This window comes from Manacus candei, unplaced genomic scaffold (assembly GCF_025592945.1).
Source record: "Manacus candei isolate 608988 ecotype Guabito, Panama unplaced genomic scaffold, ASM2559294v1 h1tg000095l, whole genome shotgun sequence".
NCBI classification, from domain to species: domain Eukaryota; kingdom Metazoa; phylum Chordata; class Aves; order Passeriformes; family Pipridae; genus Manacus; species Manacus candei.
In genome coordinates, this window is record NW_026138143.1 from 1,154,961 (window position 1) to 1,179,676 (window position 24,716).

At 35.0% G+C, this 24,716-nt stretch overlaps 1 protein-coding gene and 1 long non-coding RNA gene across 3 annotated transcripts in view; one reads left to right on the top strand and one right to left on the bottom strand.

Annotated features, from left to right (window-relative positions):
• CNTNAP2 (contactin associated protein 2) overlaps window positions 1–24,716 on the top strand; it is a 1,217,517-nt gene that overhangs the window by 589,949 nt on the left and 602,852 nt on the right. The gene's annotated exons all lie outside the window — the stretch shown is intronic.
• LOC127461134 (uncharacterized) lies at window positions 8,750–15,839 on the bottom strand. Its single transcript, XR_007899977.1, has 4 exons — window positions 15,760–15,839; window positions 15,131–15,414; window positions 11,224–11,319; window positions 8,750–9,504 (listed from the first exon to the last, which is right to left on the bottom strand). It is a non-coding gene; the product is annotated as an uncharacterized LOC127461134 (long non-coding RNA).

Below are 24,716 nucleotides of genomic sequence, written 5' to 3' on the forward strand. Positions count from 1 at the left end.
CAAGTCTTTCCATGTAATAATGCTGTGAGGTTTTTGGCACACACAAATGAGAGAGCAATAAGTACCATACTTTCTCTGTTATGCATTTAAGAGATGAGTGAGTATATGCATATACTGTTTATATGTAATCATTTAAATTCACTTTACTTGTACTAAGTAAGCTGGTTTTTTCTAAGAAGTTGTTTCCTTATATGTGTGAATCCATTAATTTACTTAGAAAAAAACCCCTAACATAAAGCCTGGCAATATTTACTGAAAACTGTGGATTTTTATATATGCTAGGTGTAATTAATGAGATCAGGAAGAGATCTTCAAATAATTTCAGGGAAGAACAAAAGTTTCAGCAAAAAATCCCGACTAAGCATGTTCTGAAGCATAGGCAGGAATTTGTTCATCAGAATGAAAAACAATTGCTCCTTACCTTCCCAAAATGGTAAATGATCCTGGCAATCATGATTAGAACATGACTTGTGGGAATTAGGAAAGATGTGAAGATGTGTGCAACTTCTGATTTAGGTAGAGCAGAGTCTTCTCTTTTGCTTTCCAGGCCTCTGACCATCAAATCTTTTGTTTCAAAGTGAGACCATTTTTAGGGGAAAGAAGTTGCTTGCTCAGTGGAAGTGTTTACCTTTTTTTTTTTTTTTTTTTTATTGAAGGAGAAATAGAGCAATGTTTCCTCAGAAACTGAGGAAGATGAGGAGATGCACACTGCACTAGTGCACTACACTGCACTAGTGTAGTGCAGTGGAGCTTTAAGTGAGTTTTAATTCTGTGAGACATTTAAACGTTAATTAAAACATGGCAAGTGGTCATGCATTGCTTCCTCATACAAATTGCATTTGGTAACATCAGCTAAGAACCAACTATGTAGGAGAAAGCTGCAAGGTCCTAGACAAGACAATGATCATCTTGTTTATTTCTCAACTATAACACTTCATTCTGTTCCTGTTAATATTCATCATCATCATGGCTGGGCTTCACAAACGAAGATTTGGGAAGGATTCTATCCACACTTGCTACGAGTGCGCTGGTGGCTAAAAAGGCCAATGCGAGTTAGGTCCAGTTACAAAAGGCACAGCGGAAGGACTCCTTAGTGGTATCGACAAGACATGGTTCTTTCTGTGTTGTCTTTTCTCCTCAAGAGTCATCCTGCATGTGTTCTCAGAAGACCTCCAGACCTCTCGATTGAAGGCCAGAGTAGATCAATGATGATGATCAATATGGTCAAGGCTGAGATATTGTTTCAGGGAGTCCTTGTATCTCCTCTTCGAGGCTTCTCTCTTGTGTCAGCCGGTGGCAAGCTCAGCATGGAGCACGATCTTAGGGAGGTGGTGGTCCTTCATCCTGGAGACATGTCTTGCCCAGTACAGCTGTGTTCTCATCAACATGGCCTCAATGCTCATAACTGCTGCCTGTTCAAGAACAGACATATTAGTCACATAATCTGACCAGTGGATGTTTAGGATTGTACAGAGACAGGGTTGATAGAAGCGTTCTAGGAGTCGCAGGTGGTGGCAGTAAGTGACCCACGATTCGGAACCATATAAAAGAGTAGACAGCACAATGGCTCTGTAAACACTGATCAGGTGTTTATTTTACCAAACTCTTTTATGGAGTTTTCCAAAGGCACTGCATGCCTTTGCTAACCTGTTGTCTTTCTCTCCGTCATTCTTACCGTCTGAGGAGAAGATGCTTGCTGGGTAATTAAACTCCTGGACTGATTTGAGCTCTGATTCTCCAATGGTGATGTTGGGATAATGAAAGACTTCCTGAGGTGCAGGTTGATAGAAAACTTCTGTCTTCTTCAAACTGACTTCCAGCCCAAAAAGCTCAGCAGCCTCTGCAAAGCAGGATGTTAAACACTGCGGAGCTGCTTTTGTGTAGGCGACAAGGGTGGCGTCATCAGCATAAAGCAGCTCACAGATAAGATGATTTAAGGTCTTAGTGTGGGCCTTCAGTTGCCTTAGGTTGAATAAATAAATAAATTTAATGGAATGTACTGGTTTACTCCAGCAAAATCTCAGACCAGTGTATAGGCAGGAAACAGAGCTTTTTGTTTGTTTTTTGTTTGATATAAATTTTCTTTTCTTACCGTAAGGCTTGTTTCTTTAAGTAGTTCCTTGACATAAATAGGACCATTTATGGATGTTTGTTTTTATTCAGTATGAGTAAAACTGGCAGATTCTGACTCCTTGTAGGATTTTTACAGTATGTTCTCTGTTATAAATTACTTGTACGTCATACTGGGGAAAACCTTTCAGGAATGAGCCTCAATGAATCAAAATTACACTGCTTTATACTATTTTAAGCATATATAAGATTAAAGCAGATTAAAGTCTTTAAACTACATTTTATGATTATCTTACTAGATCATAAAATATATACTAGTCTAGAAAAGATGATGTTGCAAACACAACAATAAAGATGAACAAAAAAAAGGATAACTTTGGGACTTGAAACACATAAGATGATGTTATAGCGTCACACTTGTCATTTATTTCATTGATGATCCTACGTAGTATGAAAGATTGTGGATATTTAATCATCAAAATCTAGGAAATTAGGTTTGAAACATCATTTTTATGTATGAAAGTATGAAAATGGGGGGGAGAAGTCTTACATTTTGCTATTTACCTAATCATCATTCCAAGTTGATTTTGAAAAAAAATAATGCATTAAACCCCAGTGTATTCTATTGCACTTGCCAGCTACTCTAAAGCACAGGTAACATAAAAGATACACCAGTAGGTTCAGTAGCAACTGCAAACATCCTTCTCTTGCCAGTGACTAAGGACTTATTTACCACTAGCTTATCTATGAAAGTAGTTTCTGTGGATTGAGGAAACAAATTAATCTTTTCCGGTTTTCTCGACACCAGAAAACATAATAGGAGAACTTTGCATGAAGGGAGGTTATAAATCAATGACCCATAGGAGATGCCTGAAAAGAAGCGAAGGCTCAGAAGTGATTGGACTTCACAAGGATCATAAAAGTTACTAAGCAGACAATAATTAGAATCATGTTTTTCAGTGAGTTCCTCAGGTAGAATCTCAGACCATACGGAGTGAAACAGAAGAATGTTTCTCCCATCTTTTTTTACTCATCTCTCATCTTTAGCATCATGGCTTGAAGCTCCTTGATCTTGTAGCATAAAAATAAGTGTCAGGAACTGTTTTTCACGTGAAAAGGAATAACAGGACCTTTGTTTCAGCTTACAGCATATGTTCAGGTCAGTCCCTCCTGGTATACTTTTCAGCCACTTGTTCTGTGCTTATACCCAAAGGCTGACTCTGCCTATTTCCGTAGGCCTGGGTGAAATGGAGATAAACAGTGGAAGTAGTTCAGCTGCCTAAGGAACACATCTCTATTATTCCTGCTTCTTTTTGACTGTCTGCTACAAATCAGACATTCTCCAAGCAGTATCTCAGGCAATGAACAGATTGTTGAATTTTGATGTATACTTGCGAGCATTTGGTAAGATGCATCCCGTCCAAAAGAGGATCGCACTGTGTAAATATCAGAGCTGCACAACTGCAGCTCAGTCTCTCAAGGGTAAGCTTGCTTTTTTGTGAACTGATGGACTCAGATGAATAATTTCAGGATTATTTTAAATGGTTCTGAAGTGTAGTTATTGATAACGTAGTGAATAAAAGAAGCACATTTTTTGAGGTAGTACTGAGATTTACTGAGAGTACATTTTTTTAATACATTCCTACTACTACTTTAATGGAAACAGACATTTGTCCTTTGCAGGCATACTTTGAGACACTTGATTTTCTTATTTTAAGTGAAAAGAATAATTTTCCGATGAAGCATGGCTATGGAACGCTGAGTATCTTGTAAACAATTACTAATTAAGGAAAACACATACATCAGGATGAAGTGGAAGTTTCCCATTTATGTGTTAGACTCACAGACCTATGAGAAACCATGGAGTATTACTGGTAGTTGGCAAACTAGCTATTTGGACTGTAAGGCCCAAAGAAATTTAGCAATTTACTAATCTAATTTAGGGATTTTATTAAAAAAAAACCCTACAAAACACACAGACCTTCCCCCCACTAAAAAAAAACCAAACCAAACCAAAACACAACTCCCCCCCAAAACCCAAATGCCTTAATTTTATCTAAACTTTTAAGAAATTCAATAATTTGAGGTTCCAGGTGAAGTTTATATAGCTCCTCCTTTTGTTTTTGCCCTAGATACCTTAGATTCTGCATCATGTGTATTTCAACAACTTCTGCATACTAATTTCATCATCATTTTGCTCAGTACAGAAAGAAAGCCTACAACTGAAATAGAAAAGCTTTTAGAAATACAAGGGCTTCAAGTGATCTAATAAGAAAGTAGGATCTGTAAAATATACAGTGACTAAAAGACATCCTCTGCAATAATGTATCATAATCAGATTATTTTTCCACTAAGTACTAAGCAGAAGCCTTTCGACAACTATATTAGGCCCACAATGAGATCTCTATAAAAAAGAAAAATCCAGCTGCTGGTCTCCTGAGGAGCAATACATAGTAAAAGAACCTGACCCACCAGATTTTGACTGTAGCACTTTTTTTTTTTTTTAATGTGTGTATTCACTTTCATCTGCTTGTTGCTGGTGTTATTTTTTTTTTAATTTTAGAGGTGTTTGAAATGTATTTGGAAAGCTGAGGTAAATCTTAGCAATTAGGAAGTACACCTAAAAGAAGAGCATTTTGGTATTTCTTCACAGTTTACTTTCATGAAATAAAAAATGCCAAAGATCAATGAAAGCAAAAAAGATACAATTATTGGTACTGCCATTTTTTCTAATATTTGTGGGAACTAGTTCCATCCAAAGGTTTCCTCCCACTGCATAGTAATGTGCAATGCAAATAGTTACACTATACAGCCACTGCAATTGTTTACTAAAAAAACCAGGCTTGCCATCACTGGTCAGCCCTGGATAGAATTTTAAAAAAAAAAAACAATATTCTGTTTTTCTGTTACAGTAGAATGACCATTATCTCTGCTTCAGATAAACTTGAATGTAGCACAGAGTAAAAACTTATGCATATTTAGTAGAAATCTACAAACTGTAAAACATTTGCCTTCTTTTGCTGTAACTTTTAGTGATTTCTAATTGTACTTTATGGAGTATTTGTCCATGGTATGATCTATTGTCTTCAAACCAAGTCTGAAAATGCCTGGCTTATTTCAGGTTATTCTCTGTTTTATTTCCATACAAAAAAAATCAGCCTATCCTTTGGGGCTTGAAAATTATTTTGTGGTTTTATCATTTTAAAGGAAAAATAATTGTTGTAACCTTTCCTATTTATTAATATTACGGAATAGAGAAAGAGTAGCCTACTTATGTCCTTAGAAATAAAATAACATCATATTCTGTAGAAAAAGCATATTATTAACTTCAAAAGTAAATGCTTAAAAATGAAGAAATGGCAGAATATTCTAGAAATACTCATTCTTCAGAGGTATTTGTATGGATTAATCAGCTGTATAATTCATATTTTATTTTCTATATCCTGTTACCAGATTGTGTAGGTATCTCACTAACAGCAATCAGCAAGAATTTGGCTATGTTTCAAATCTGCTGCTCAGCTGCAGGCAGTCTGTTGTTTCTTACTGATCTATTGGTTCAATATCTGGAAGTGACTTTCTCCTGTCCATACAGAGATTTTTCTTCTCCTATACGAATCATACTCACGAGACTTAACATGAAGACAAATTCAAGTTTCCATCATATGATTATAGCGGTTGAACTACTTCTGTGACAAAAGCAAATGGATGTCAGTATGCAACTGATTATTCAGACAAAACAATTGTGTGATAACTTGAAAACAGTTCAGTAGCAACTCTGCGAGTGGAAGGCTCAAGTATTTGTTTCAAACTTTGGAAGACTGTCTTAGAAATTCTCATTACTGGACATAAGCCTAAATAACTCACCTTCTCCACACATTTATCTTCAGGTGAGGCAGTGAAACGTGATATGTGACAGCAATCACCATTACTGAAAGCTAATGGTACATCCAGGGCATTTAAATGTCTCAGTAGTGATTGTTCATGCGAAACATGTGAGGCTGCAGTCTTCATTGCACCTGAGAGTCTCTTCCAGCTAGATCCTCATAGCAAAAAGTTAGTTCCTTTTCAACTAACAAATGAGCAGTAATGGAAGAGCTAAAGGCACCCATAAAAAACAGTTCTGACCTATTTTGATATCCTGAGTACCTACTAACTGTGGATAAAATTAACACTCCGAGGAATTCACATTTTCGTCCCAAGTCCCTCAGAAGGAAGGCACATACAGCAGGTATAAACATTGGTCCTAAAATTAGCTGTTGCTAGAGAGAGAACTCTTATAATTAGATTTTAATTAATTCTTATCTCAGTTAAAAGATAATTAGAAAGTAATTGTGTTCTTGTAAAGTATCCATTGTCTGATTTCTGATGTAACATGTAGTTTTCAGAGGAATTTTATGAGCCACAAGAATACCTCTGATTTATATCATGTGCTTGTTTGTGGGTGTGGGTGGCATCACAGTTGATTATAATATGTATTTGGAATCCAGGAAAAAAAAATCTAAATTAAATACACTTTACCAAATGAACTAATATGGCTTGAGAAAATAGACAAGTTTTTGTGCCATATATACCTTGTTGCTTTTCTTAATTTCCTTTTTTTCTTTTAACAAAATGAAAAATCTGCTTATTTACCTGAACAGTGTAGTGAATCAAGTGAATGAAAAAGTTTCTGGTTTATGAGGGATGAATAGATTTCTCTTTATTCTTCTTGCCAAGGAGTTAATTACTACATTGGTATGGTTGGTCTTTAAGAGTTGTACTCTCAAAAGCAGTCTGTTACAAAATAGACTTTTTTTTTCATCTGAGAGAATAATAAGTTCTGTGGAAAAAGATGAAAGTAGCAAGAAAAATGTCTGGTTTTAAAGGTTTTTAGACTATATTGCTTTCAACATAAGCTGATAAATTCATTTGTTTAGGTGCTTGAAGAGAAGTAAATTAAAGAATCCTGTGTACAGGAGTGAAAATGCTATGATCCTGTAACTTGAGAGCAATTGTTCAGCAACCTGGGTGTTTCAAAATTGTAGTTTTGATTAAGATACCATGTGTTAGTGTTGGCTGAACTACAGCTCTAGCTAGCTCCCGGTAGATATTCAGTGTTCTAAAGTCTTATTTACTTCATGACATCTTGCAGTTGAATAGAACTGTAAAATCTGGGTCCTCCTGTAGACTAGAAAAAAGAAATTAGAGGACAGTCACTGATGCTCATATTTGAAAATTGTGGGGTTTTTTTTAATGCTGCATTCAAGTTCCTAGCCGTTACTTCATATATCCCAGCTTAGTTATTTTCAACATGGATGTATATAGTTTTATTTATTTCTCCAGAATTGCATGTATTCCAGAGGTGAGTTTCTCCTATGTATTGTCAGCTCTTCAATCTTTTTTGTATGTTTAAGATTGCAGGCAGAATATCATGCTCAAATTAAGTGATAAGTATTCTCAAAAACAGACTACATACATAAGTCTTGCCTTACTTGTCTATTGACCATTCTTGGCAAACTTGCTGAGATTTCAAGGACTCAGGAAACCTGCTGGTTCTTCCTAACCTACTGGGAGCCACTGGAGCATCTTTAATATAAGGACCTTTAAGACTGGTCATTAAACACTGGGGAATATTAGACAACACTATACACATTTGTCATAGTCTGAATTCCCTTTAATATAAAGTGACTTTGTGGTAGCTGGTTTTTGCCTTTTGAAGTAAAATACAGGGATGACATGAGTAATTTTCTGTAGGAACTGTAACATTTCTCTGTAAGAAGACAGTAATAGTATCCTGTGTTCTCCCAAAAGGTGGTTATAATGGCCGTTGGTCAAATCTTGCTTTTATTAAATCAAAGCTTTTGTTCAGTTTAGCTCAGGATTGCTTATACTTATATCCCCAACCCTTTAGACCTGAGCAGATGCCATTTTCTGTATTTTTTCATCTCTTGTACAGAAAATCAAAATTATAAAGGCTTATCACTTCTTTTGTTTTTCTTTCAATCTAATCAAGATTTTATGCTTCCTGCTTTTCACATTATAGCTTTGACAGTCACAGGAAAACCACACGCATTATTCCAGTGCACAAAACTCAATTTTCTCCCATCTTGTACTGCTTCAATGACTCCTCTTAATTCCATTAAAAAAAGAGAAGAAAAGAAAAAGAACCTTCTGAAGTATCACATGAACACGTACATTTCTCTGTCACTTGATGTGACAACTGAATAGAGAAACACATACCCACAGGCTTTATTTCAACTTGTTAATATATAATGTGATTTAGTGCCATTACACTGGTATAAAACTCTATTTGTTGCAGGTACTATTAGTAAGCAATAATTACTGCATTTCTAGTCACCGTTACTTATTTACCTTTAAGAAGAATATTTAAATATCAAATGAGTATTAAAAAAAATCCAATGGAAAAGTTTCAAATAGTAATGTTTTTGTTGAAAGAGGGAGTATTGCAATTCCAATGAAAAACATTTGAATAACATGAGGAAGAGCGGGAAGAGTATTTTAAAAGAATTGGCTACTTATACTTTCAATGTAAAATGCAGATTAAATATTAAAAGTTATATTCTAAATTAGTGTAGAAGGCAAAAATATTTATTTCAGAAGTAAATATTTAAACATTACCAAAACTGAACATTCATCTTGAGATTCAAAATGAATTTCTTAAAAAAATCCTATACAATTTGCTTTTTGTTATGATTATTTTACTTGTTGAATTTCTCATAGAAATTATATTTTTTAAGCAGTTATAATTACATCTAGATCATCAAGACCAATTCAGACCTCTGACGAATTAAAAGTTATCTCAATTACCATTTGTCTTGTCTTTTAAAGAATTCAGTGGAATTTTCATGAGCAATTATTTATGCATAGTATTTAAAAAAATATGAGGAAATACTTGTCTATATAAAACAGATGGAAATACCTCTTATAGTAGGATTTTGAAAGGGAAACAAATGATTTCCCAGTGTCAGAGCCTTAGCTGATATTGCTAATTTCCTGTCTTGGAATACTAAATGCAACATTGGTCTGTTAATTTCTTTTTTAATTAGCATTTAAAATGTCTTTTTTTCTTTCCACACTTTGGAAAATGTAACATAATTGATCTTTATTTCATAAAGGACTGCAGTCGAACGCTAAGAATTATGGCTGACTTGTGGAAGCATACATTTCCTGGTATAATTATAGGGTGATCAAGCCTTGCCATAACTTGGCAGTTCCACAATAAAATAAAGCCCCAAGGTATATGCCATTGCAGCTTCCTTGCTGAGTGGCTTGCATAAGCTCTGCTGTTATTTCTTGGCCACTGTGAATCTTGAAGATTAGCAAATCTTAAAACAAGGGCTGAAATACACTTGTTCTGTTAATGAAGTCTCAAAATCCCAGTATGGAAAAAACTTTTGTTGAAGTGCTGATAAATCTCTTCATACAGTTCATTGCCTGCAAGGAGAGGAACACAGCTTAGGTGTATAGATAAAGCCAAAAGATTTAGTCTGTAAGAAAAACAAAATAAAGTAATTATGTCATTCTGCATTGTAAATATTATTTTCAGTTTAGGTTTTGGAATGCAGTATTGGAGAGAGCATTCTGTCTCCCCTCTGGCCAAAAAATAGTTTTGCAACCCAGAGATAGAATTTATGTCAGTGCCCAATATGGTTATTTTTATATTGACAGTTTAAAAAAATTTCTAGTATAATTGCATGTAAGTGAGCAACAGTGCTGTGTGTCTTCAGCCATTTTATTTTTCTATTTTCCTACATTAAGTTTAAACTTCTCATATCAGGCCCACAGCATTATACCTAAGTAGTTGTGTCATTATTTTTGTAGGTTTATTAGAATATTAGCAGTGTTTTCATGTAACTTCATCATTAATTTATATCGAATCTAGTACAACAGTAACATTAACTAAAATGTTAATCCAATTTTATACTTTAGCCCTTTTGGTCATCTAGTTTCACTTTCTTGAAAGCAAGGAGAAAGACTAAATGGATTAAAGCACAAGGGATATCAGCTAGTGTTTCATCCATCCTATTCATAAAGTCCATTGCACAGTCTTATGAGCCTGACTTCTGCCATTTTAGAATTACAGTCTCTTTAACGTGGTACATGATACAATATGTGTGAAATAATGGAAAACATCATAAGGTGGGTGTAAGATCAAGCTGACAAGAAAAAGAAAAATTTCAAAGAATCCTTCATTTGCACATAAAGTAAGTCATAATTCCTCAGTTTATCTTCTCTTTGAAGTTTTACACAGCTATCCTTTTGAAAAAGAAATGTCTTTGGTTTAGATACAAGAGGCAGTTCTTCAATCTTCTGTTCTTTCTCTTTATTCTTTCTGTTTGTCCAATATAATCTTACCACTTTCATAGCTCATTCCACCTCCAAAGGTTATTCAAACATGAGTTCCCCATCTGCTACACAGCTTTAACATTCCCACTTGCACAAGCAAAAAAACCAAGTGCAAAGGCAGTAGTTAGTAAACTAGATGTACTGGGATTGTTCTGTAAGCCCTGATGCAAGCTGGCATCAAACACTCTGCTGTCCGTACCACCACACTCTCTTAGCTGCAGAAGTACACCAACCACACACAAGCTATTGGGAATGGCCTCTGACCCATCCCAGCTCCAAAGCATGGCTGTTGTTTGAAGGATGACTAGCTACTTTCATCCAAAGCCATGCTGGCAACTATTCTAACAATAAATGTGTCTAATCTAACATTAGATAATGATCAAGTTCCGAAGTCCCAGAGGATTCTTTTTTTTAGCATTGCTTAATTTATTAGTAAAGGTAAAGAAAGGGATGCTAAGTGGTTTGATCCTAAAAAAGTAAACAAAAAGTAAACTTAGAGTTTGGGCTTGGTTCCTAGTCCTGTAGTTAGTTATTTCTCCAGACAATAATGTTTTTTTTTCTCGTGATCAATAAAAAACTTGATTGATTAGTGGTTCGGGGAAATGTATTCTAAGACACCACACAAATTGTGAAAGTACTGTTCTTAGGCACTTTTCCTCAATTTTAAAGTCCTCTTATCTGGAATTTGTTACGTAAGTTGAATACACCAAACTATTTCAAACACCCCCTCCTACCCACACACCCATTAGCGTGATTAATAAGAATAGTTTGAATATCTCATGTTGTATAATTCTTCATAGAACTTACATGTAGAAGTACTTTGATTATAGTTCTGTTTGCATTTTCTGAGGAAAAGAGTATCACGATCAGGTATCATTTTCATTTTACTTACAACTTCACTATCTGGTGTGGGAGAAAACAATATAAATAATCTCAGATTATAGTTATTTCAGAAATCTTACAGCTAAATGATTCTCTTTGCACAAGTGAGTGCTAGTATTTCATCAATGCCTATATAATGTTTTTCTTTGGCTCAGTCTCTTATTGTCTATGCATGGGTCATTTTTACTGTTTTGAACAACCACAGAATTTTGGAATTAAGCAGCCCATGAGTTACTAAGAGCACAGTCTAGAAGTCTGGTGTGTTGCAAAAGGACCCAAAAACACTGTTTACAGAGCATACCTATGAGACCTTTAAATACTTGTACCTCTGTGAAGGATTTCCCACTATGGGGGAGTTGCACACTTATCATTCCATATAACATACACGCTGGGGGGTAAATGGATTGAGAGCAGCCCTGCTGAGAAGGACTTGGGAGTGCTGGTGGACAGAGGCTGGACTTGAGCCAGCAATGTGCACTTGCAGCCCAGAAAGCCAGTTGCATCCTGAGCTGCATCAAAAGAAGTGTGGGCAGCAGGTTGAGGGAGGTGATTCAGCATCTCTTTTCCTCTGTCGTGCAATCCCACCTGGAGTGCTTTTATCAACTCTGGGACCCCTAGCACAGGACATAGACTTGTCGGAGCTAGTCCAGAGGAGAGCCATGAAGATGCTCAGAGAACTGGAGCATCTTTCCTATGAGGAAAAGCTGAGAGAGTTGGAACTGTTTAGCCTGGAGAAGAGAAGGCTGTGGGTGACCTTGTTATGGCCTTTCAGTGACTAAAGGGGGCCTACAAGAAAGCCAGGGAGGGACTGTTTACAAGGGCATGTAGTAATAGAACAAGGGGGAATACGTTTACACTGAAAGAGAATACATTTATATTGGATGTTAGGAAGAAATTCTTTGCTGTGAGGCAATGGAACAGCTGCCCAGAGAAGTTGTGGATGCCCCATTCCTGCCAGTGTTCAGCGCCAGGTTGGATGGGGCTCTGAGCAACTTGGTCTAGTGGAAGACGCCCTTGCCCACAACAGGGGGGTTGGAACTAGATGGTCTTTGGGGTTCCTTCCAACCCAAATCATTCTATGATTCCTTAAGATGATCTTTGCTCTTGTTTTCTGGGGAAGAGCTGCCTATGAAATAATGAGAAGGAAAAGCAATTAGGACAGAAGTGTTGGAGCAGCTGCAGAAACTGCCTCTCGGCACATCTCCAACTAGGCAGATTAGGCTGTTTTGAATGTATTTAAGAACTGCACTTACTGGGGAGAAAAGAAAGCAGCCATCAACAGAAATACTTCCTAAAATTGCCTTAAAATATTCACCTAACAATATGAATGGTGCATGGCATTTTTGTTAGTGTGAACAGCTTCTCCCCTCAGCTTATTTTGCTTTTACTGAAACATCTGTAACAAATACTGTGCTCAGGAGAGCCTGTGGGTATACCTCACACTTTTCATTTACAAAAGTAATCCATGTCTCTTGTCTCATGCAACTTTGCTAGAATGTCAGTAGTTTGCAAAAGTCACCCAGACTTCAAGGGAAAACAACTTTTACTGAACACTCCTTAGATGGAAACATAAAATATTTATACTCTTGAAATAAGCAATTTGATCATTCAGTCACTTTATATGTACCTCATTGTGTAAGCATTCCTCTACAGGCTCCTTTCTTTATTAAATATAGTTTTATTAGTACAAAATTGTCAAGAGTTAAAAGGATTGCATATGCTATTTTTGGTAGCATGAATGATAAGCGTAGCATTTATAAAGAAAGAATTCTTGTGGAGTTAAAACTCATGCATATCTATGAGAGCTTAACTCAAGAGCTCTGGAATGAGTCCAACCTTAGAAAGTTCCCATGGGGTTTCTTGAGCTGTGCAAGTTGGAAAGAGCTTTTAGCTAAGTTACTGATACTTAAAATAACCAAAGGGCATTTTTAAACGTTTATCGCTAAAAGCAATAAACCACAGCTCAGCACAAGCTGTGTTAACTCTGCTGTCAGGACAGATGTCTGCTGGGCAGACAGCAAACATAAATTATTGTGCAAGCTACAGTAATTATGTTTTGTGCCAGCTCTCCCATTTTTGAGATGAATACTAGAGGGTCTCCATACTACTGCTGTTACAAATGGCCCTGACCAAACCTGAATGCTGTTTAAGTTCATCAACCTCACCATCTAGATGGAAACCTGTGGGACGTTTGCTTGTGTGTCAAGTCCTTATGTCTTATTTCTATACTTTAACCTTGCTGTACTCACCTATGCAACTTTATAGATACAACATGAAATGGAGAAATTGAATGGCTGTCTTGCATGTCTAATTAATATACAATGGAGTTTTAATATTTTATTTTTTAATATTTTAATGTCTATTGTCTGAATATCTCACCTATAGTTGAGTCACCCATATTCCTTTCAGTCCTGAAACGTTTTTTCAGCTTTCTGCATCTTATACTTCTGGAAAATGTCATATGCTACTGTATAAGGCTCTCGTTCAACATTTTGCACTCAATTTCTTCCAATCTAACACTGCTAAATCTGGTAAAAGACAGTAGTGAACCAAATTCACAGTCTCTGACCTTTCAAGCCCCTAGGTCGATTGTGTTTGAAAATACCTTTCTTTTAATAATCTCCCTCAACTGCATTTTTCTCTTGTCCTGCTGGCATAGTATATTCTATCCCTAAATTGCTAAATTCAGCCTATCATAGCGTTCAAGTCTCCAAACATGAAAACTACCTACCTTTGAGTACCTGGTGATCAATCAGCATTTCACATTATTATTTTTCATGCTAAAAGCTATTCTGTGTGATTTTTAAGGACTTGCCAAATTTATTAATTAAGTAATTTTCTTCTTCATTCTCTATAATTAGGCTTGTCCTTACTAAAGAAACTCAGTTTTACAGCCTGATATGACTAAGGATAGTTTCAATAACTTAAAAAAAAATATTTGGACTTTTTTCATAAAAAGACAACTTGCAAAGACTTCAGAAATGTGTAGTATTAACAATAATTTAATACAAATAGATAACATACCATATGTCAAGTTACACAAGACACCTGGAACTGATTACACATGTGTCATGAAGTCCTGAGATGAGTGCAGACATAGTATATATGTGTTTTCAAAGGCAAATGGTAAACGGCAGAACTGCAAAGTTTCTTTTTTCAAGGTGGTTTGCTCAAATAAGGGAAAGGAAAAACAGGAATGGTTTGTAGCAATTTAATTTTATAATCTCTTTTGCTGATTTGTGCATGAGGGACAGTTGTTGATCAGTGGATGACAGGTGAAGCCATCCCTGTTCCCATTAGGAGGCATGCAGTGGCAGGTGAGTGAGAAATGTTGATGTTAATATGAAAGGAAAATTAAATGAGAACTGAATAAATTTATAGATATGGCTGGTCTGTTCTTGAGTAATGTCTATTTTTTTCTGCCTTTGATCAATTGTTACCTTGGGTCCCCTTTAATGCAAAGAACCTATGAAACTATAAGATGTCCCAATATAAAAAATAATTACCTGATTGTTTTCATTATCTATAGCTATAGTTTGATACAAATAGATAAATAAAATAGTGCATTTCATGCCTGTAATTATCTATTTCCTGTAATCTCAAGTAGTTATTTTGAAGTAATATGATGTGCCAGGAAAACAGAATGCAGCAGAGTTTTTATATGTATTTTAGTAATATTTGAAGGAAGCCCACCATAAGGAAATGGGCTTTCAGTTTCTTAATGCTTTTTTTTTTTTTGTACCACTGAAATTTTTACCATTTATATTGCTTTTTTAGAAAAAACAAATAATCCAGATGAAAAACTATAAAAAAGTGCCTGAATCAAAAGTACCTTTGTTGTTTATGGCCTTTCTCTGTTCTGTGCATGCATGTATGCTTGCATTGTGTATAAAACCAGGCTCCTGCTTTTAGATTTTCCCAGCTCATTCACAGTGGGCAGTAGACCTTGTGTGCTTATTTTATCTTTTGCTTGACTTACTGCTTGATTCATATGATCAAATGCAACATTTCATTTCCAGTCTTACAGATGACAGAATAAAATCCAGAATGAATTTCTGCAGATGTCAGAAAGGTCAGGGAAGAAAGATAGATACAGGTTTGCTCCTATTTAGTTTCCTGAAAAATCAGAAATAATTATATACAAAATCAAATTATTTCTTTAATCTTATCTTTACAGTATTTGATTTTTTTAATTAATAATTTAAGAAATATTATCTTTTCATTTATTCTATGTTTTTCTTCTATTTATTAACATTTTGTTAAAGAATTCTGCTCCTGGGTTTGTGTTAATGGATTTCTAGAAAGTATGGTAGTCTTTCAGAGGTTGATGAGATAGTTAAAAGTCCTAAGGTTTCCACCTACCAGCACACTTCAGGATTTGACAATAATAAGTAATGTTTTATTTTTGTTGACATTGTTCAGCTAAGCTGTAAAGGTCTAACCAATTTAGCAAATACATACATGGTAAACAACTTGTCTAGTCTTCTGATCTACTATGTTTAAAAAACTGTGTTTCCTCTAAAGTCTTGATGTAAATACTGTACATATGATTTTACAATATTGAAATGATTCCCAAAGTTCTGATGCTGACCACAGAGTTAAAACTCCTTTTATTTTTATTTAATTTTGCTTTCTTCAGTTAGTTGGGCTGCCATGGGGAAAGAAAAACATTCTAGCTTTTGCCTGTATTTTTATTAAAGTCACACTACTAAAGTCACACTGCTACTATGTCTGCACTCATCTCAGGACTTCTCTAATATTAGAGACTAGCAGGGTAATATTGCTGTTAGTGCCTTAAAATCTTCACTTTGATGATCTTGTTAAAATTACTTTAAGAAATCAATGTGGGTTTTTTAACTCGTCTTTGCAGAAATTTTGTATTACTAACAATTTCCAAAGCTATTTTTTGGTCAGAGTTACAGCTGGATTACTGTAGAAGAAAAATGACTGAATCCTGATTGCTCTTTCATTAAGTCTTCTTGGTGGGCAAGGCCTTCATTCTAATTCTTGGATGTCAGAAATGAAAGTAATTTTTGTTTTTTAATACATATTTTGATACATGGAAATATGTTGTAATTTTCAAAAAGTAAATACTTTTATCTGATGAATAAAAGTTTATTAATCTTGTAATTTGGTAGTATTGGGAAAGACTAGAACAAGACCACAGGAGACAATAGCTGGATTGAAATAATGACAAACTAATTAAAAATTAAGTAAATGGAAATAACAGTGATTATGTTCAGGAACCTTAGCAAACCTGGTAACTTGAAATTTTAAACTAGAAAAAAAAATAATATGAGCTCTTGTATAAGTAATAGATATTGATCTTTTAGTCCTACATGGTATAAAATTTATCCTAAATTGGTTGATTTTCTTTTTGAAGAAGCAGATAATATTCATGTTTTTTTTAGTTCTGTGCAACACCAGTTCTTCACTTGAATGTGTGTTCCACAGGAGTATTTTCTTGGTTTTAAGTTGAAGAGCAATCAGACTCACTTGATTTTGCATGTTGATATGTTGACCAGAGTCAGCGTTTTAGATTTTACAAGCCATGCACAAAAGGTGTCTCAACAAGGTTATTGTTTTTTGAGTGAGAACACCTGACTACTCTCTCACTCAGAACAGGAGTTTGAAAGCAGGAAGAAACACTGTGCTGCTACCTTGGAATGATTAATAGAAATTGAACAACTTCAATTTCTGTGAGCTGTAGGGGGATCAATGATAAAGCATACAAATCTTGTACATTTGAAACATGTTAAGACTACCTAGATGGAAACTTAACTGACTTTTCATCCTTTCTTTCTTAGAACTGTTTGGAAAAAAATGTGAAAGAAATCCTTGTGTTCAGTGTTAGCTTTTTATTGCGTGGGCTTGTAGCATTTTGTTTCGTGTTGAAACAAGGGCATGGTTTTCTAAATTTCTGTGGCAGCAGAAGTGTTTTTTAAGCAGAGGAAGCTATCGTTCTGCACAAGAAAATAGGAGTTTAAAAAAAAAATCACATAGAACATCTACAGTTTGACTTTCACAAAAATAAAGAAAAATATAACCCAGACATGCATTTTTTTTGTTTTTGTTTTTTTTTCTTTCTGTTGTCTTTTTAATACAGGTATCACTTCTGGTTTTCTTATGGGAAAGAAAGAACAAAGCAAACAATGGTCACTTTAGCTTGTACTGTAACTTCAAATCTTCTCACAACCTGAGCATATGAGTTGATGTAAATTCTTAGTGTTTGAGCAGTTCTATTGTGTAAGACTCTTTCCAAGTTCAGTTATCATCTTGTCTCCCTAAGCCTGCTCAGCTGCAGTTTTCAAGCAATGGAATTTTTTTATAATTGTTTTCTTTCAAAATGTTTCCGTTCTCTGAGAAGGTGCACAGGATACCCAGGCCTCTGAATGTGTGCATGCTGAGCACTAAGGAAATTTCCTCTGCAAGTTGAGAATTTGTGAGCATGAATTCCCAAGAACTTTCTCATTTCTTCTGTGTCATATGTCAATCTGCTGGAATTTTGGGCATGATGAATACTAATTCAGAACTGTTTTGCTGCTTTTTTTTCTGCCTGCAATAATAGAGAAGAAATCTACATTCTTCCACGTAGCCTTAACAGGTAATAATAAGATGTACTAGAATGTTTTTGTTCAGTTGCTCAGTCAAAGACTGAGCATGACTACATGTTATTTGTAAGGATCAATTAGGAACAGGAGTGACTTCCAGCAAGTTATTTCTTCTTGAGACCTCTGCCTCCTAATTTTTTGAAGGTTTGAATTTTCAAAGGGAAATACTAAATAATGTAAGGGAACAGTTTTCAGGTAAACTTTAAAATCTCTGAAATATTAATTCAGTGAAGTTAGGCTAGTCTAGGAGAAAAAATACAATTTCAGTGAAAGATTTTAAATAATCAGATGTAATGCAGAGGCAAATGCCTTTTTTAGATATCATCAGACACCAATGCAGGCCTGGCTTGGGCTTTGTTTCCACTCAGTCTGTCAGAATGAGCTATTGTAGAATTTTGCAAGATGAAGCTGAATGAAGGCTCTGTGTCAACCAGATGCTGTCTCAGCAATCACCCCAAGCACACTTCACACCAGCAGAGTCCCTTTTGAAAGTTTCGGAAGGACAATGTGTTAAAATACTTTGATGTGTCCTGATCATATTCAGACCACTAGAGATTATTTCTCATCTGAATGTCTTCCTTTTTATTTTATTTAATATCAATGATGATACATTTCTCAACACAATTACTCTGTGAAAGCTTTTAGTTTAAAGGAAAAAGAATCTTGTGAGCTCCTCTCAACAGGGCCAGTGTCATCTTTAGTCTCTCTAAAACACTTAACCCAACAGGGCTCAAGGGATGCACTACCTGATCTTGAAACAGGAGTCGACAGTCCTCACCCTCATTGCACCTTGTTTGGCTCTGCCGAAGGGGAAAAATGTTGCTTCCTAATTCTAGATCTGTGTACTCAAAGGATAAATAATTTTGCACTCTCAATCCATTATGTCTACACACTCTGTCCATATGTTTTGATAGTGAGTGTTTAGAAAAAGATATTCCACGTTAATACATGGCTAACACAGAGGAGAATGATTTTGTGAAAAACACATGTAGGTTAATAACATGATAATTCCTGTTCATGAGCACCACAACAAGGTCTGGTTCCCCAACCCCTCCCCAGATGTTTGAACAACTTCCTGTGCAATCCTGTTACTTCGCTCCAGAGAAAAATAATTCTGCGTTCGAACTCTGATTTCCATATGAATCCAGTAACTGTTGTTTTTTGTAACTCTGTTTCCAAGAATCCTTGCTTTTATGTAAAAAAAAAGAAAAAGAAGAAAATTAAAATTTCTTGTGGAGAAAGTTTTTATATGCATGGAATGATTCATTTTTCAAATTGCTAAGTAGATGAGGAAGAAAGTAATCATAGAAATTAAGTTATCCTGTTTTAGAGAAAGGTTAATTTTTCAGTAGTGTTAATACAAAATAAAAAAATGTGTATTTACTTCTGCTTTCTATTTACAAAGGAATGTGATAATATGCTTTTGCCACAGTAAGATGATAAAACACATTTTATTTTTTCACAGTCAAAACTGAATTAAACAATAATTATTAGTGCTAAGAAGAGGACAAAGAAGCAGTAAGGTTAGAGAAGTGAAAAAAAATCTGGAAAACAAATTTCTTTTTCTTTTACTTTTTTCTTCTGGAGAACCTTTTCTATCTTATGGAAAGATCTATATCACTATAGTATTTACTTGCTCATTGAACCTAATCTTATTCGAGAGTAAGGAATACTTTACAAACAATTTATTTAAACCTGGATATCATTTAAGAAGTGCTTATGCATGCTTATTACTCCCAAATAATATCAAATATAGCTAGCATGAAAGTCGGAACTGTGCTCTAAAATTTGTGGATGTTTTTATATTTCTGAAATAAGCAGAGGAAAAAGATTTGAAAACATACTCTAGCTGGTCTGAAACAAAATCCTTTTTGCTATATTCATATGACTTTAAAACTATAGATCTGTTGTTATGTGTCTACAAAAGCCTACCACGGCATTCTGAGACAAAATTAATTGTTCCTTTTTTATATTTAAATTACAAATTATTTATAAAATAAACTGTATTTATTAATATACATATGTGCACACACATGCTTGAAAGTATTTTTAAGTTTGTATGAATGTATGTGAACTTATTTTGCCTAAATTTATACTGTTTATAGTCTAAGTATAGTGTATAGTGTATTCCTAAATTATGTAGTGAAGATCATTTACTGTTGAGTCAAATAAACAGTTGTGCAAAAATAATTCAGAGGGCAAGTCAGGGCATAAAAATGAGAGCAGAAACTGTAAGACAAGATGGACAGAAAAAAAAAAGAAAACAAACAAACAGAAAAGAACATTTAGAACCATGAGAGCTCAGAGGGTCAAAAGTTGTGCAGAAAATAAGCATAAGGGAGGCAGAAAGAAAGTATATCTTAACTAGGTCTGCTTAACAACCAACAAAATCCTAATTCACCTTGTTTTTGTGTTGGGATGGATAAGCTAGCTGACCAGCTGCTAGACCTTCTGTATATCTACTAATTTCAAACTTCAGAAGACCTTGCATTTTTTTAGTGTAGTCACTTTGACAACTGACTGCTGAGTACTGGGAGTGTGCTTAGCACCATGTTGCCCAAAGGTGAAGGGGGATTAAAGGAATGCAAAGCATTGCTGAAGAAGGGACAGTGGCAGACCAGAAGTCAGAAATAAGAATACAGAACATATCCCTAGGCTGGCCTAATCTGAATTAAAAGAATCAAGCAGAAAGCTTGGCTGTCAGACTATCAACCTTGACTACCAAGACTCATAAGGAAACGAGTTTTGAATTCTGGTGTCAGAAGAACTAGATCCTGAGTTTCTGATGTGAATAGCTGATAAAAACTAGGGTGGAGGGGTAAACTTGAAGCATAACCCAAGGCCTTTTGCTGCACATTAACAGTGCTCGTAGCAAGATATTGTGTTCACTTCTATCTCACTAAACCTGCAAACCTACTTACTCCATTCTGTGGTCTTGGTATTCATCTCTCTTTCAGCAGATACATCTTGTAAATGTTTTGGGGTACTTTTAGTTTGTTATTTTGTGGGGGGGGGGTTAAGGAGAGTGAAGAGGTGCTGCTGACCTCTCTGTATTTTCCTCAGGGACTTTTCTCAAGTCCTTGTTTACTGGTCTGTTTTCAAACATTATCACACTCTTTGAACCTCTTTTGTAGGGAATCTACTTCATACCTTTCTCTGACAGGTGTCACATACTATAAAAGCTGAACAAATGTAGCAATTAATATTGCCTCGTGCCATTTGTACTCCTTGTCACAAAGAAGAAAAGTAGTCTCAGTCTGTGCAGTCCACCATCCACACCAAGACTGTATCTAACCTGGCAATCTCCTGAGTTGCTTCATTGACGTTTCCTATGGGAATATCTTTGCTCTTGCTTTTTCTTACTTCATATCTGTTTATAAGTAGCATCAGATACTATTCCATCCTCTCACTTATGTCCAGATGGGAAGCAACCATTTGATATTGTAAAAATAGGAACTTTTTCAGGTATATTTCTAAATGGGACACTATTACAGGTTTTTTCCAGTTGTTTCAATATATAATCATTTCTGTTTAACCCTGGTGTTTCAAGGACTTCTAAGTATATGCGCTCAAAGAAATGTAGGAATTTAAAACAAGTGTTCTTTGTACAGACCTTGGATCTCCACTAAAAGATCTTTTTTTTTTCCTAAAAGGGAATTTAAAAAATATACCGTTAAAAACCCAAAAATGTATTTTCCAATATATCTTCCTTCTTAAGTAGAACATGGGGAAAAAAAAACAACAAAGGTCTACTGGCATGTTACCTTAAGGTGCCCAAGGCAACAAGCTAGGATAAGGCTTAATCACTGGTATGTAACACAGTCATGATGACAATTAAAACCCTGCTCTCTATCCCAAATCCATTCCTAATTTTACAGAATACCTCATGTAAGATAGGTGCAATCAGGGAGCTGAAGTGGTTTACTGGTGCTTCATTTTGCTTGCTTTAGAAATATATCCGACTCTCATCACGGGTAGCCATACATTTAAATGAAAATATTAAAAAATGTTTTGAAGGGATTTTTCACATAGACGTGTGACATGTTTTTTGCTCCATTTGAAATAACTGCCTGAATGTTAAGATCTCAACTGAAATGAAATCAGAAAACCTATAAATATGTTGCTGGGTCAACCTGTTGTGAAGTATGGAAAAGCATTCCATCATAATAGCAAGTTTTGGTTTGTTTGGTTTTCCCCCTTGAAGCAGCTTAACACTATTCTAGTTTTCCACAGATTTTTATCCGTATACCTGTATCCTCTCTTCCATGTGACCTTCATTTCCCCTAAGACACCCTTTCCCATACTGTCCTCAAGGGATTAAAAGGAGGGCATGAAAACAAACAAAAAGAGGGATTTATGCTTAAGTATGTTTATCAGTATGTGTTGTTGTTCACAGTGCATAGTAGAAGTTAGGATGCTGAACATACACACCTGTCCTGTAGCAAATGTCTCTGATCCTTTTCTGAGCACAGGCATTTTCTTAGTGCAACTGACCAGATGAGGAATAAATTTTGTGTAAAATCCTTTATGCATGCTCTAAGAGATCTTTTAATCATGCATCAAATGGTCAATAACTGCAGTCACATGAGGCTCAAATGCTCAAGCAGAGAAGACACTAGAAAGAAATAATAAAAGTAGAAGAGTAAGACCTTTTCCCAGTAAGTTACCAAGTTAAATTAAATTAAATTAAAATACTGTTACAGAACTTTATGTAGCCTATTAAATTTCTTAAATTATTTTTGTGTCACTTCCTAACACTAAAATACCTTATTAGAGATGAGAGCAGATTGAGGTGGAATAGTGATTTCTTTTAGCAAGTGGCAACATTATCTTTTTATGAATTGGAATATTGTTATGGTTGCTAATTTGGCTTCCAGATCATACCTCATATGTATGGAACTTAACTCTTACACTTAACACTTCAATAGTTTCACAGTACTTTTTTTATTTATGTGTAAAATAATGCATGTAAAGGGAAAAGAAGGTAAGAAAGATGGAGATGTTTCTAAAATATAGTTTATTTAAAATATAGCAAATGTAAAAAAGGTAGAGATGTAAGTTCTTCTTTTTTTTTAATTGGGTTTATTTTTTTTATAAGAGATAAAAGAAAATTAAAGTATTTGCAATGACATTGATTTTTCTTGGTCAGTGGGTCATAGTCAAATGCCATTTTCCTGGCATTGACCACCAAGCCCTAGAGAAAATTTTACCATCATGTTCAGATGATGAAGTAAGGCCAAAAAAACCCCACAGATATAATAAGAACTTGTATGCAAAGCAATTAGGACTCATACTACGGCAATACCCTTCCTTTAAATGGATGCAGAAACTAAATGTATGGCTGAAATACAACTCCAGTAGAAAAGGCACTCTCCTCATTATTTTGTAGAATGAAAGAGACTAAACAGTCATTTTACACTGTAAATACAAGGACAGAAAAGATTAAAACTCTTGGAATGCAATTATGCCCAGTGTCTACACACTACTGCATTTCCTCTTATAAAGAAAGTCTTAACAGTCTCTGTGGTTTAGCTGTGTTCCTTTAAAGTACTAAAACATTTACATGCCAGTAGAATAAATCCATCTGGTTTTTATATATACATATATATGCAACTATGTTTATGTGTAAGTATATATATACATGTACACTTTTTTTTTTTTGGTTGAGTCCTAATTTCCTAGAAATAAGCTTTCAGCTATGTCCAAATGGCTCAGAAATATGCTTTTGTGAAGTAAGGAAAAATAGGAACAGTTACAGCATAAAAATATTTAAAGTATGAATGGACCAGGAGTGCATATTCAGAAACCCAAAATATTTTGAGAAATGTACGTTCTTAACTGTGGCATGGGTGATACACCATAGATGCACTATGCTTTGCTTCTGTACCCAAGTTTCCCTTTCCTAGATTACTGGAAAAACTCTCCTATTATGTACTGGAGGTTAATTTCATTGCCTGATATCTACTCTTGACTGACTAAGCATAAGTAACAACTTCTTGCACTAGACATCAGTCTGCAAGCAAGTAAACCAAAGACAATCTTGTGTGACACTGCAGTATCTCTGGAAACCATAACTATAAATTACAGAAGAGTTGGAAGGAAAAGTATACCAAATGTAGTCAAGAGATTTCAGAGATGTTTCTGAAAGTATTCCTCTGTCTAAAACTTCCATCATTCAATAGTGGTTATGAATTAGAACTGTGATCTCATGAACCATTAGAAATACCAAGTCAAAGTTCTGACCGAAAAAAGCTGCCCAAAAATAAGAGAAAAGTAGTTGAAATTTAATGGTTAGTATAAAAAATATTGGAATATCTATCAGGAAGATAATTCAATAGAGAAAAGTGTTAAGCTGGTCAAAAGTGAATGTGACGTCAGGGGCTAAAGAAGATTACTTACGAAGTGTAAATGTCAAAGAAATGTCTTCTATTTTCCTACTGAAAAAGCAAAACCTGAGGAAAAGCTGACAGTGTTAGAGCAAAGCATGAAATACTTAAGCAATAATCCAGTGTATTTCCACGTTTGTACTTAGAAGTATGAACAAAAGGTAGTGGTTAATGAATTTGATGAGTGAACAAAAATCATGTGAAACTACTTGTGATTTAGGAGAATAGTATAAAGTCTTACAAACAGTGTTGCTATTTGACTGGTTTTTTGAAGGTTAAAGAACCATCTCTAAATCTCAACACTCCCGTATATGTTCATTATTATCAATTATTCATCAATTATTATGAATTAGGTTATTTCATGCTGTGAGATACCCCTCAGGTGTGAAAGAATGCCATGAAGACACCACAGTGCTCTATT